The sequence below is a fragment of the Chionomys nivalis genome, chromosome 21, assembly GCF_950005125.1.
Source record: "Chionomys nivalis chromosome 21, mChiNiv1.1, whole genome shotgun sequence".
NCBI lineage: Eukaryota > Metazoa > Chordata > Mammalia > Rodentia > Cricetidae > Chionomys > Chionomys nivalis.
In genome coordinates, this window is record NC_080106.1 from 43,611,906 (window position 1) to 43,623,459 (window position 11,554).

An 11,554-nucleotide genomic window follows, 5' to 3' on the forward strand; every position below is an offset into this window, starting at 1 on the left:
CTGGCATCTAGGAATCTTAGTTTTGGAATGTTCCTTTCATGACTAATTGATAAACTGTTTGGCTTGCCTGAAGCATAGAGCCCTATCTGAACCATTTGTACAAACACTGATTTACTATGAATCCCAGTTTTTCTTCTGGGAAGACTGATGTCTTGGTAATTGTGGTTGATAGCAGAGTTGGGGGTTATCTGCATGGCTAACTTCCAATAGAAACTCTCTGCTCCATTACGAGCAGGCCTCGCTAGGTAGAAACTGGCTCAAAGGTCCTTGCAGCTTGCTTTAAGCACCTTGCTAAGGGAGGACTTGGAAGTATACCTGTAGCCTTTCAGACCCCGGAAGTCTGTATCCTGACTCCGTTCTGCTTTATGTATCTTCACTGTAGAAAAACACAACTCTGAGCGTACTCAAGGCTTTCAGAGGCACGTGGAAACTTTCACGTGAATTCCAGGTAGTCTCTGAACATGTGCATAACCAGATCACACTGGCAACATGTATCAAACAAGGACAATAAACAAAATTTCCCGTAGTCTGTCACTCTTGGAGAAGAGGTGACAAAATTTTAGTGTTTATCACCAAAACTGAATTCCTACTCCGTGTTCCCTCTTGGGGAATTGCTTAAGCTTTCGTGCATAAGGAAGATGAAACAATTTTGGCTATAAGCCAGAAATAAGAAACAAAAAAGCAGAGGTGGTGAAGAGCAGTCATCAAGGAGGGGGAAATAAATGATCATCTTTAAGAAAAAAAAAACGTGAGCTGTTAACATGCCCACAGTTATAATCCCCATACAAGGGAGGCAGAGGTGGGGGAATCTTAGGGCTCACTGTCCAGCCAGCTGGCCTACTTACAAGCTCCAGGCAAGTGAAAGAACTTGTCTAAACAATACAGCACCTGACGAACAGTACCCAAAGTTGACCTCTGGCCTTCATGAGAGTGGGGGGGGGGGAGTGCTATAGTAATATCTTTATTTGTCGTCGTGAGGACTAATAGAAGAAAGTACCACTGACTTGATGACATTCAACCCCAAGGTCCTGAAAGTTGAGACCTGGAGATCTGCGTTGTTCTGGCAAAGGTCTCCTGAGATCCCTGCTGCTCTGGCAAAGGTCTCCTGAGATCCCTGCTGCTCTGGCAAAGGTCTCCTGAGATCTATGCTGTTCTGGCAAAGCTCTCCTGAGATCCTTAGCAATTGCTCGCTGCCAAGTGTGTCCTTCTGAGATGGAAGACAGGCAAGCCAGCTCCCATTTACAAAGGCTCTACCACCATGGCTTAATTACTTCCCTATAGTCCCACGTACAGATAATTTTACATAGGGGATTAGATTCCAATCCATAAATTTTGAGTGGATACAAACATCCGATTCAGTGCAACGTTATTTGACAGAAATTAAGTTTTATGAAGCTCTAATTCTTATCTCACAGAATTATTTTTCATTACACTTCATTGCTTTAAACTAGCACAAATCTCTAACTACAAAAAAATAGAGCATGATAGGTCCCCATGAAAAACATGCAGCTGCTTATTTCACTTCAGTGTTAGTGCAGTGTCTATAATAATCTTAAAAATAATTTATTAGGATAAAATAAATAGATATTTTTCATAAGTTATCAAGCTAGAATTAGTATAGTTGTATAAGTATAGTTTATTCTTATTCAAATTTAGCTTTCCCATCATGCACATATATAATTTTGGCATACTACACACATAGCTTTTAATGTTTTTATATTTATTTACTCTTTATGTGTGTGTGTTTGTGTGTGCACCTATGCTCATGCATGGATACCAGAGGCCAGTTTGGACCAACTGCTGCTTTCCTTCCACTATTTGGGTTCCTGGAGCTCCATCTCAGATTGTCAAATTTTGCATCAAGTGACTTTAACTTCTGACCAATGACTCCAGCCGATGGTGTACAATTTTTCATTGCTGATATATTGTAATCATTTGATAATATTAAAGAGCATAAATCATAAAATAGAGTAGAAAGGTGACTATGTCAATGATCTGCCTGAAAATCATATAGTCAGTGGTAAATCGTCCCTCAAAGAAAAGCTGTGTCTGGTCAAGGAAGCTGTCATGCTCATGTAAGGAATACTCTATACAGAGACAAGTTTGCCCCACAAGCACCCCCACATCCATCCCTCTAGCTCCAGGTCTTGGCTGGCATGCGCACTTTGTTGAATCTCAATCTCTTCTGATGGCAAATCAGACCACCCACTCCCATTAAGCAGGTATGATCTCACTAATAACTTCATCACCCTTTTTTGAGCCACTGTAGAACATTCTGTGAAGTTACAGGTTGATGTCCAGCTAGAGGCACTACTAATGATTTCTGCTGGAAAACACAACTCCTAAGGTCATAGCTTTATTGTTGGATACTTTTGGTTTTCACTTAGGGAAACATTTCAGCATGTCTCCGTTGATGATATAAATTTTTGTTCTTTAGGTTTTACAGGGACGGCTAGCTTTACCTACAAGCAATTTTCTGACTGAGCTGTCTCCTCAGCCCCAGGTTCTATAGGTTTCACTGTGAATGCTGCCGTCTCCTATGGCATGCATCCATATGATATCTGAAGAATGAGAACAGCATTCAATTAGTGCTGTCGGATAAGGCGAAGCTGAAGCAATTGAATGCCAGTGTGCTGTTTGCTTCCCCTCCAAAGAAAGTGTGTGTAATAGACTAGGGAAGGGAGTTTTATAGAGCTGCTTATCTGGTGCTGTCGGCCTTGACTCCTTCAGAAGATCTCTAGACACTGCACTGAATTATTATTAATAAACTAATGAAAGCGTCCTCTCTGTCCTTGCACTATGAATCAGAAAGTAAAACCTGGACAATGAGTTAGCAACATCAGAAAAGAGACTTTTTTTATTTTGTATTTTTATGTGACTTTGTCCCTGCTTCAGAGGACTGTCCTCCACCTCCCTGTTCACAGGTGATCACGGAATGTTTTCTTAGGAGCCTCTCTCTTAATAATGACTAGAGGCAGCTCTTCTCCTAATTCCAGCTGATAATCAAGCCAGACTATTTAGATGAGGACAATCGAAAATCCAGGTGCTGATTAGTAAAAAGAAGCTTTTGGCTCAAACCTCAAATCAAGAGAAGAGCAGAAAACAGGAGCTGAAATTGTATGCTTTTTATTAAAAGATAAAAATTTTGAATCTGTGAAAATAGCTTGCAATTTGCCTTAAAATTCCTTCATAATATTAAATAAATTCAGTAAGGGAAATGGCCGTTAATCCAATGTCATGACATTTGGAAGGAACTGTGGCTTTGCAATAGTTTCTGTAGTTGTTTTAATAGAAGTATGTGTTCCAAGTTCTTGAAACAGAACAGTATGTTTTAGAAAGGAAGGGAGGGAGGGAAGAGATGAGGGAGGGAGGAAGGGAGGGAGGAAGAAAAGGAAGGCGGGAGGAAGGGAAGGAGAGAGAAGAGGAAGAAGGGAGAGGAGGGAGGAAGGGAGAGAGGTAGGGAGGGAGAGAGGGAGGGAGGAAGGAAGAAAAGAAGAAAGGAAGAGCTACGCTATGAGAACCCTCAATTTCTTGAAACATTAGGGCGATCTCTCTACATCTCTGTCTCATGAAAAAAGTGTCAGTCTCCATGGCCGCGTAGAGAACTGTCTCATCTCACTACGTTTTTACGTGGTCCCTCCATGGGCTCCTTGGTGGTCAGAGCTGAGCGCCGAGCTTAGAACTTTGGGCAGCTATTTGTTTCCTGCAAACTTTAATCCCTGTTGGATAATCTTTTCTTGACCTCTCAAAAGACACTTCTAGCAGGTTCAAATATGTAGCAGCTCTTCCTTAGGAAGCATGGACACATGTGAACGGGGATGGTAGTAGCATGACATAGCTCACGTCAGATTTGGAATTTTACATTTTCTTGTTCTGGCGCTCTCTCTAGAGGCCTTTTTCTTTAAAGCTCCATTTGCTGCTTCTCTCCCTGGTCTGCTTAGCTTGTGGGGAAGTTAACAAAAAGTACAGGAAGCTCCTCTATTGAATGAAGTCACCTCTGTCTGGCTCCAGACCAAAGGCTTGACAGTGATAATCTGAGCAGACCTGCCTATGGCCACTGTAACCCACTCAGTTAAAAATATGCCATTTGGGTTCTTTTGCTAGGCTCACACATTATAAATTCATGGGCATAAAGTTCTTTGCCAGTATATTTTTTCATTCAAACACCTTATAGATATGAAACATTCCAATTCCAATGAAAGAGTTCCCCAATGCTAAATTCAACTATCCCACTTTTTATTGTGCTATGAGTGGTTCACATTGGACTGGTTCAGCTGTTGGAGTGTGTACCACACCACTGTTGACAGTAGGTATGATGCTACCCCAGACTATCTCTAGACAGCCTGGGGTATCTTAGGATTGAAACTTCATTGCTATGAATTCCCAGCTCCCAGCTCCTCTTTGAGCCTCCATTCTATACTAATGCTATAAATTTTGTTAATTTAAATGCCTTACTCAAAAGCCATGATTCAGTATTTGTCTCTGTGATTGGCAGTTGTTCTAGTTTACTTTTATGTTGCTGTAACAAAGCCTTTTGACACAAAGCAACTTATATGAGAACAGGGTTTATTTGGTGCACACTCCCAGACCACAGTCCATCACTGACGAAGTCTGGGCAGAAGCTCAATCAAGCAGGAATGTGAAGCAAAAACCATGGAAGAATTAGGCTTGTCAGCTTGCTCAGAGGATCACGCTTAACTAACTTTCTTACAACATTTCAGGACCAGCAGCCCAGAGATGCTGCTACCTACAGTCAGCGGGGCCCCTTATATCACTTACCCATCAAGACCATCTCTTACAGACATGCCCTTGGGCCAGATATGTGCAGTGTCTCAGTAGAGACTCCCTTCTGAGTGACTCTTGGCTGGGTCAAGTTGAAAGTTAACGCTCACTAGGACATCATGCACAGCCAACAACTGGTCCAACTGTAAAGCATCAAGCAATTGAAGGAAAGCTGGGTAAAGGTCTGGAGGAAGTATTTCACCCAGCGGCACAGAGGGTGAAAGAGGACATGAAAAACGCTTCAGCATCATGGGCAACTAGAACATGCAGATTAAAATCACAGTGAGCATCACTGCATGTCTACAAGTAGCTGACGCAGGAAACAGTGTCGGCAACCATCCCTTGGGATGCAGAGAAGCCAGATCACTCGTGCATTATGGGAATGAGAGCAGGGGCTGGAGAGATGGCTCAGTGGTTAAGAGCATTGCCTGTTCTTCCAAAGGTTCTGAGTTCAATTCCCAGAAACCACATGGTGGCTCACAACCATCTGTAATGAGGTCTGGTGCCCTCTTCTGGCCTGCAGACATACACACAGACAGAATATTGTATACATAATAAATAAATAAACAAATAAATAAATAAATAGTAAAAAAGAGAGAGAATGAGAGCAGGAACTCTGGAGAGCAGTATGGCAGTTTCCTAAGGTATCATGTAATGCTCAGCACTGGCAAGGGGGCACAAGCTTCTTTCTTAGGGGACCAGAGTGTGACGCCTGAGACTCCTGTCGGGCAGCTCACAATACCGGTGACTCCACTTTCTGGCTGTGTGATCCTTCCACACACAAGCCTACAGGCAGATGTGTAACTCAAAATAAAACAAAGGCAAAAATACATCGCTGCATACATAGCCATACAGCTCAGCAAATGTACTTCAGGGTGTCTCGCTCAGATACGTGAAAGCTTATATCCATAAAAGAAACTGCCTGCGGATGCTTATACCAAATTTATTTTTAATATCTAAAAACCAGCGACAACCAGATATCCTTCAATGGATGAGCGGGTAAGTAAATTGGTACACCCATTCTGTGGTATGGAACCATTGGTAAAACAAAGGGATGGGTGACTAATAGGTGCGAAAGTCTGGGTGACTCTCCAGAGAATTGCAATGGATGAGAAAAAGCAAACCAGTCCCCAAGGATACACACTTTATGATTTCTCTTATTTAACATGCTTGAAAGAGTAGGTTACCGGAAAAGATAATACACTGATGGCTACCAGAAGCTTTCAGAAAGCACGGAGGGGGCAGGACCTGGTGAACTAACCAAGGGCACTTGTCGGGGGGAACTGAGTGAAGGAATTGTTCTAGGTCCTAACTGTGTCGGTGTCAGGGTGCTGGTGCTTGTTTGTGTCAGAGGCCAGACAGACAGCTGTCACGGCCCTGCTGTATAAACAGCTGCTGCACCAGCCCAAGGAGAACAACATGTCTGTATGTCCTGGCAGAATGGGCAGTCAGCTCTAAAAGGCACCTGTCCTGCATTTTACAACGGACTATGCCTGGTAGGTGAACCCAGGAGCTGAAATTCGAAGGCTCTGACTCACCAAGACCTTGGCTACCTCCCAACCTTTGTTTCCTTTCATTTCCCCTCCTGCTTGTAAGAACAAAGAAAGAAAGAAAGAAGAAAGAAACAAAGAAAGGAAGGAAGGAAGGAAGGAAGGAAGGAAGGAAGGAAGGAAGGAAGGAAGGAAGAAGGAAGGAAGGAAGGAAGAAAGAAAAGAAAGAAGGAAGGGGAAGGAAGGAAGGAAGGAAGGAAGGAAGGAAGGAAGGAAGGAAGGAAGGAAGGAAGGAAGGAAGGAAGGAAGGAAGGAAGGAAGGAAGGAAGGAATCCGGCTCTCTGAAAAGCACGCACGTGCACCCATCCATCTGAACACTGCAATTTGCTCAGATTAGCCAGTCAGCATTGTCTCAGTTAGATTCCTGATTTATGTGTGGACAAGTGATGATCTGAGCCAACCTGATCATGCCTGCTATAATCCACTTACTTAGAAACCTTTATAAGGGACTGAATTGGTCTTTTCCTATAAATATAAAAGCAAACAAACCAACAACCCAAACTGTTGTGTAATGCTTCTTGACATTCATTATCATCTCTTCTCACTGCTTAGTTTGCTTGATAATGAGATGAGAAACTCAACTCAGAGAGACAAGAAACTAGTGACATCTTGTCATGTGGTTTTGCCATATAATATCTTTCCATCAGTGATTCTCAACCTTTTTAATGCTGTGACTCTTTAATGCGGTTCCTCATGCTGTGCGGACCCCAACCATAAAAATTACTTTCTTTGCTACTTCATAGATGTGGTTTTGTACTGTTTTGAATTGTAAAATATAAACGTGTTTTCTGTGTTTTTGGATGCTCTTGGGTAACCCCTGTGAAAAGGCTTTTTGACACCCCTAAGGGGAGCTGAATGATACCTCGAATCTCTATCGTTTCTATACCTGCAGAGAAAGGATAGTATATCAAACTTCAGAACGTTTTAAAATGTCACGGTGCAATGCTCTTTGTTAACATGGCATCATAGGTCCTGATTACGACTAAAATGTCAAACCTGTAAAAACGCTGACTTCCTTCTTTCAGATCAACCCCAAACCTGTAAAAATGCTGACTTCCTTCTTTCAGATCAACCCGGAGCAGCTACTTGGGAGAAAAATAAACCCAAACAACAATAAAGAATGGCAGGGAATGATTTCCTTGTGTGATGGAAATTGCTTTGAACCCTCATGTGGGAAGGTGGCTTTTACCTAGAGAAGGAAGTCCCCAGGGGACACTTGCAGGGGGGGGGCAGGTGACAGAATGGATGTGACTCTACACCCCATCTTCCCTTTATAACCTAAGGAGGAATGGAGCCTTTTCCTTGTACCCATTGCTACCCACAGCTAGGGTACAGTTGTCATCAGAAGTAAAATCGTGACAAATAAGAATTCTCATAACTTCAAAGAGATTTGAAAATCAAGTGACTTTAAACTTCTGTTTCCCAACATTTCCCATTCCCGCTTCTCCACAGGCTGGGGAATTATGCTTTTAAGAAACATCAACAAACACCTGTCCCTAGGAAAATGAGCAGTTACTTAGGGGGAGGGATTAAGAATTGTTTTATTGTTTATTTTAATGTTTACTTATTTTTTATTTTTGTACTCTGAGACTATCTGCACACACTGCCAGACTGTAGTGAGTAACCTCATGAGGCAAGAAGCCGGAAGCGCAAAAGTAAGAACTTTAAAGCGTTCAAACATTTCAAAGGAATGAAAAACCAGTGCACTGCATTGAAGTGTCTGGCATACAAAAGGGAACAAGGGATGAGTTGATATTGGAAAAATCAAACAGGTGCCAGAAGTTTTAAGACAACCTACATAAGTCATGGAAAATTAAACATTTGGAGTAAAATCATAAAGAAATAAATTTCAAAGAATTTGAAGAATACAGAAGATTTCATTCTGAAATACCCAGAGAAAAATCAAAGGAGAGACTTAAGGGAAAGGTAAAAAGAAAGTTCTCTACACTGAAATAGCCTAACTGAATAGCAAAGGCGAACAGGAAATGTTCTGGCTTCCAAAGCAAAGCATCACATGTAAATACCACATAAAGAATGGAACTCATGGTGGTTTTTTTTTTTAAAAAAAGAAAGATGGACCTGAAAAAAATATAAAATATTCTTCCACATATTGGGAAAGGGGAGACTGAAATGTTCCCTAGAGCCAGATATTCAGTAAAACTTAATGTCTGTACTCATTTAATTCCCTCTTGGCACAAGGAGGAGAATGGCAGTGTTCCCATGGGAATCCCCGTGTCTGTCCCTTTAATTTACTCACCTGAGGCTGGGCACTCAGGGCCAGGCTTCACTGCACACAGTGAATCCACACTTTAGGACTGGAGTGCTAAACTTACGAAATAGGGAGTTTTTGTTGTGGTTGTTGATGATAATGTTGTTGTTTGGTTTTTTGAGTCAGGGTTTCTGGCTGTCCAGGAACTCACTCTAGACCAGGCTAGCCTCAAACTCACAGAGATTCACTTGCTTCTGCTTCCATAGTGCTGGCATTAAAGGTGTGTGCTACCATGCCCAGCAAAGTAGGGAGCCTTGGTTAACTGGTCAAGGGCCTCTCTCTTCCTACAAAGATAAGCCTTCTGAATGTGGCATGAACTCAGAAAGGGAAAGAGGGAATCCCCAGGTTTGTTATATGTAAATCTCTCTGGGTCAAAGATAAGACAACCACACAGTTTACAGTCCTTGAAATGTCTCCATGTGTATAGATTTTCCCATCATTATAAAGATCTTAATTAGCAGGGAATGATTTAAATTAGTTTGCACTTTGCAAATTCTGTTCCATAATTCATTAGCCTTGAGCCTGTGGTCCAGTTCACCATGGTAAGAGCGAGGGAAAGCAGGGTCACTTAACATAGCCAGGAAGCCAGAGAGAAAAAAAGGGGGATGGAGACCCATGATCCTTTGCATGTTTCCCTAAAAACACAAAGAGCACATCCTGCTAAGCCCCACACTTACAGGTTTTACCACCTCCCCCTTGGGCTTCTTTGGTGGGGGGGAGAGGCTTTATCCATAAACCTTTAAAGGGGATTTGAAGGTCCACACTGTGGCATCTGTTTAGGAGTGTAGCTCCCTCTGGAGTGTAGTCCAGCTCTCCCAGCAAGTCATTTACACAAAGACTTTCACATTGCATTCGGTATTCATTTCACTTCCAATGTTGATCATGTAACCAAATATCTGTGTATTTTCTTCTACCCAGAAAAGCCCCCCCCAAAAAAGTAAACTGATTATGGCATGGCAATAATCATTAAAAGGAGAGAATTAAATACTGTATGATTTGAAAATCTCAGAAAATGGCAATTAGACCCTCCTTCTAAACCAGTTTTGCAAAAGTACATAGATAAGAAATTATACATTCAGGTGGTGCAGAAGGCATAAGAGGAGATAATGATCAAAGTCTGGATAAAATTATGTTCGTATTGAAATTGCTTAAGCAAAATTAAAGAGGAAATAGGATTTGAATACACAAGAAATAAATAACTAGTGAATGAAAACCACAATGAGGAATTGGCTAATATTCCTGTTACCCTTGAAAGTAACAGAAAATAATAAAAATAAACCTGGAAACAGAAGGCAATATTGAAATAAAAATGACAGTGACAGAAATAAACACAAATTAATTAATAATTATATATGAAAATTCAAAAAAGTAATATACTGACAGAATGAAAAAGGAATAAGATATTAAAGACACAGTATCTTAAAATTCATAGAATGAGCGTCAATAAGACAGAGTACCAGGCCACTGCCAACCAGAAAACATCATATAACAAAATTAATGCGGGATAAAATGGTTATTAACACGGAAGGTACTTGCTGGTGATGGAGTATCATTATACAATCATAAAAGTTTTAAATACATCGTGGCAGCAATATCTATGCATATTTAATGTGATAGGCCACTGGGAAGTGATGGAAAGTTAGGAGAGGGGCGACTGAAGTGGGTGGTTTCTTGGGGTCATTGTCGGAGTCGGACAGTTTCCCTCTGCCACGCCACACCTCCAAGATGCACCGGCTCCTCCAGGAACAATTTCTCTCGGATATTTTGCCATAGCAATGTAGAATTGGCTAACAAAATGCAGACATGTTTATGTGCAAGCACATGGGTTCACGCATAAATTAAACAACCAGTTTTGACCCAGGAAGACTGATGGCTGGGGGTCCTAGGAGCTCATGTCTTTTTGGGGGAGAGGGGACTGAACTAGAGAGATCAATGAATATCCCTCCCCTTCCTAAAAAGACATGGGGTTGTATATGGTTAAAACATTCCAGCGTGTTGGGAAAACTACTCAGCACTCAGAGTCATCCTAGTGCGTCTTTAAATCAGAACTCTGGATCTTTCCCCAGAGCATCTAGTCTGGGCTGCCTGGCTAACAGCCCAGGCTTCTGTATTAGTGACTTGTGCCCTTAGAGCAACTTGATGATTAGACATGCTTAAAAAATATTACATGGTCTACCTCCAAAGCCTGAATTCCATGCGCACATTACTTTGGCATGGTTTTTATTCGTTCCTAGGAGACTTATCTGATGTCCCACTCACCCATCAGGGACAGGAAGCTCTCATTCATTTCCCATATCCGTTTAATGCAACTCTGTCTCTTAAACTCTTGTGTCTTGAACCATGCAGACACTATGGTAACAATGCCTACTTCAGAGAGTTTAGAGGATGCAACAAACTGGCATATATGAAGTCCTTACACAGCAGAATCATCACATTATGATTACAATTACGATAATCATTAGTTCATATGGCATACACATTTCATTTGCCTAATATAATAAACAATAGAAAAACAAACATTGTCATTATTCTTGTGCCAAAACTCTTTACCAGGTATATTTGCAGCAATTTTCATGAGAGATGGAGACTCCTTCTCTTACAGTCGAAATTAGGGTGGTATCATCAAGTGATTCGGGCAGCAAACGTGCCGCAAAAACTCAATTATGTTCATTCAGAATCCAAGAATCTTGCATAATCTTCTTATGAGCAAGAACACACCAGCTGGATGGAAGGTGAGGGAACTACAGTTAGCTTGATGAAAGATAAGAGGCCCATAGGGTGCAGTTGACTCAAAGAAGAGAAGTACGGCCCAAGATCAAGACCAGGTGGTTCCCCGTGAATGGTCCAGGAGGACAGGTATGTGTTCATTAGGAAAACAAAGACTCCACATGAACTTGGATATGTCTAGTTTCTCATAAGAGAATGTCAGAGTCAGGCATATCCTACGTCCAGA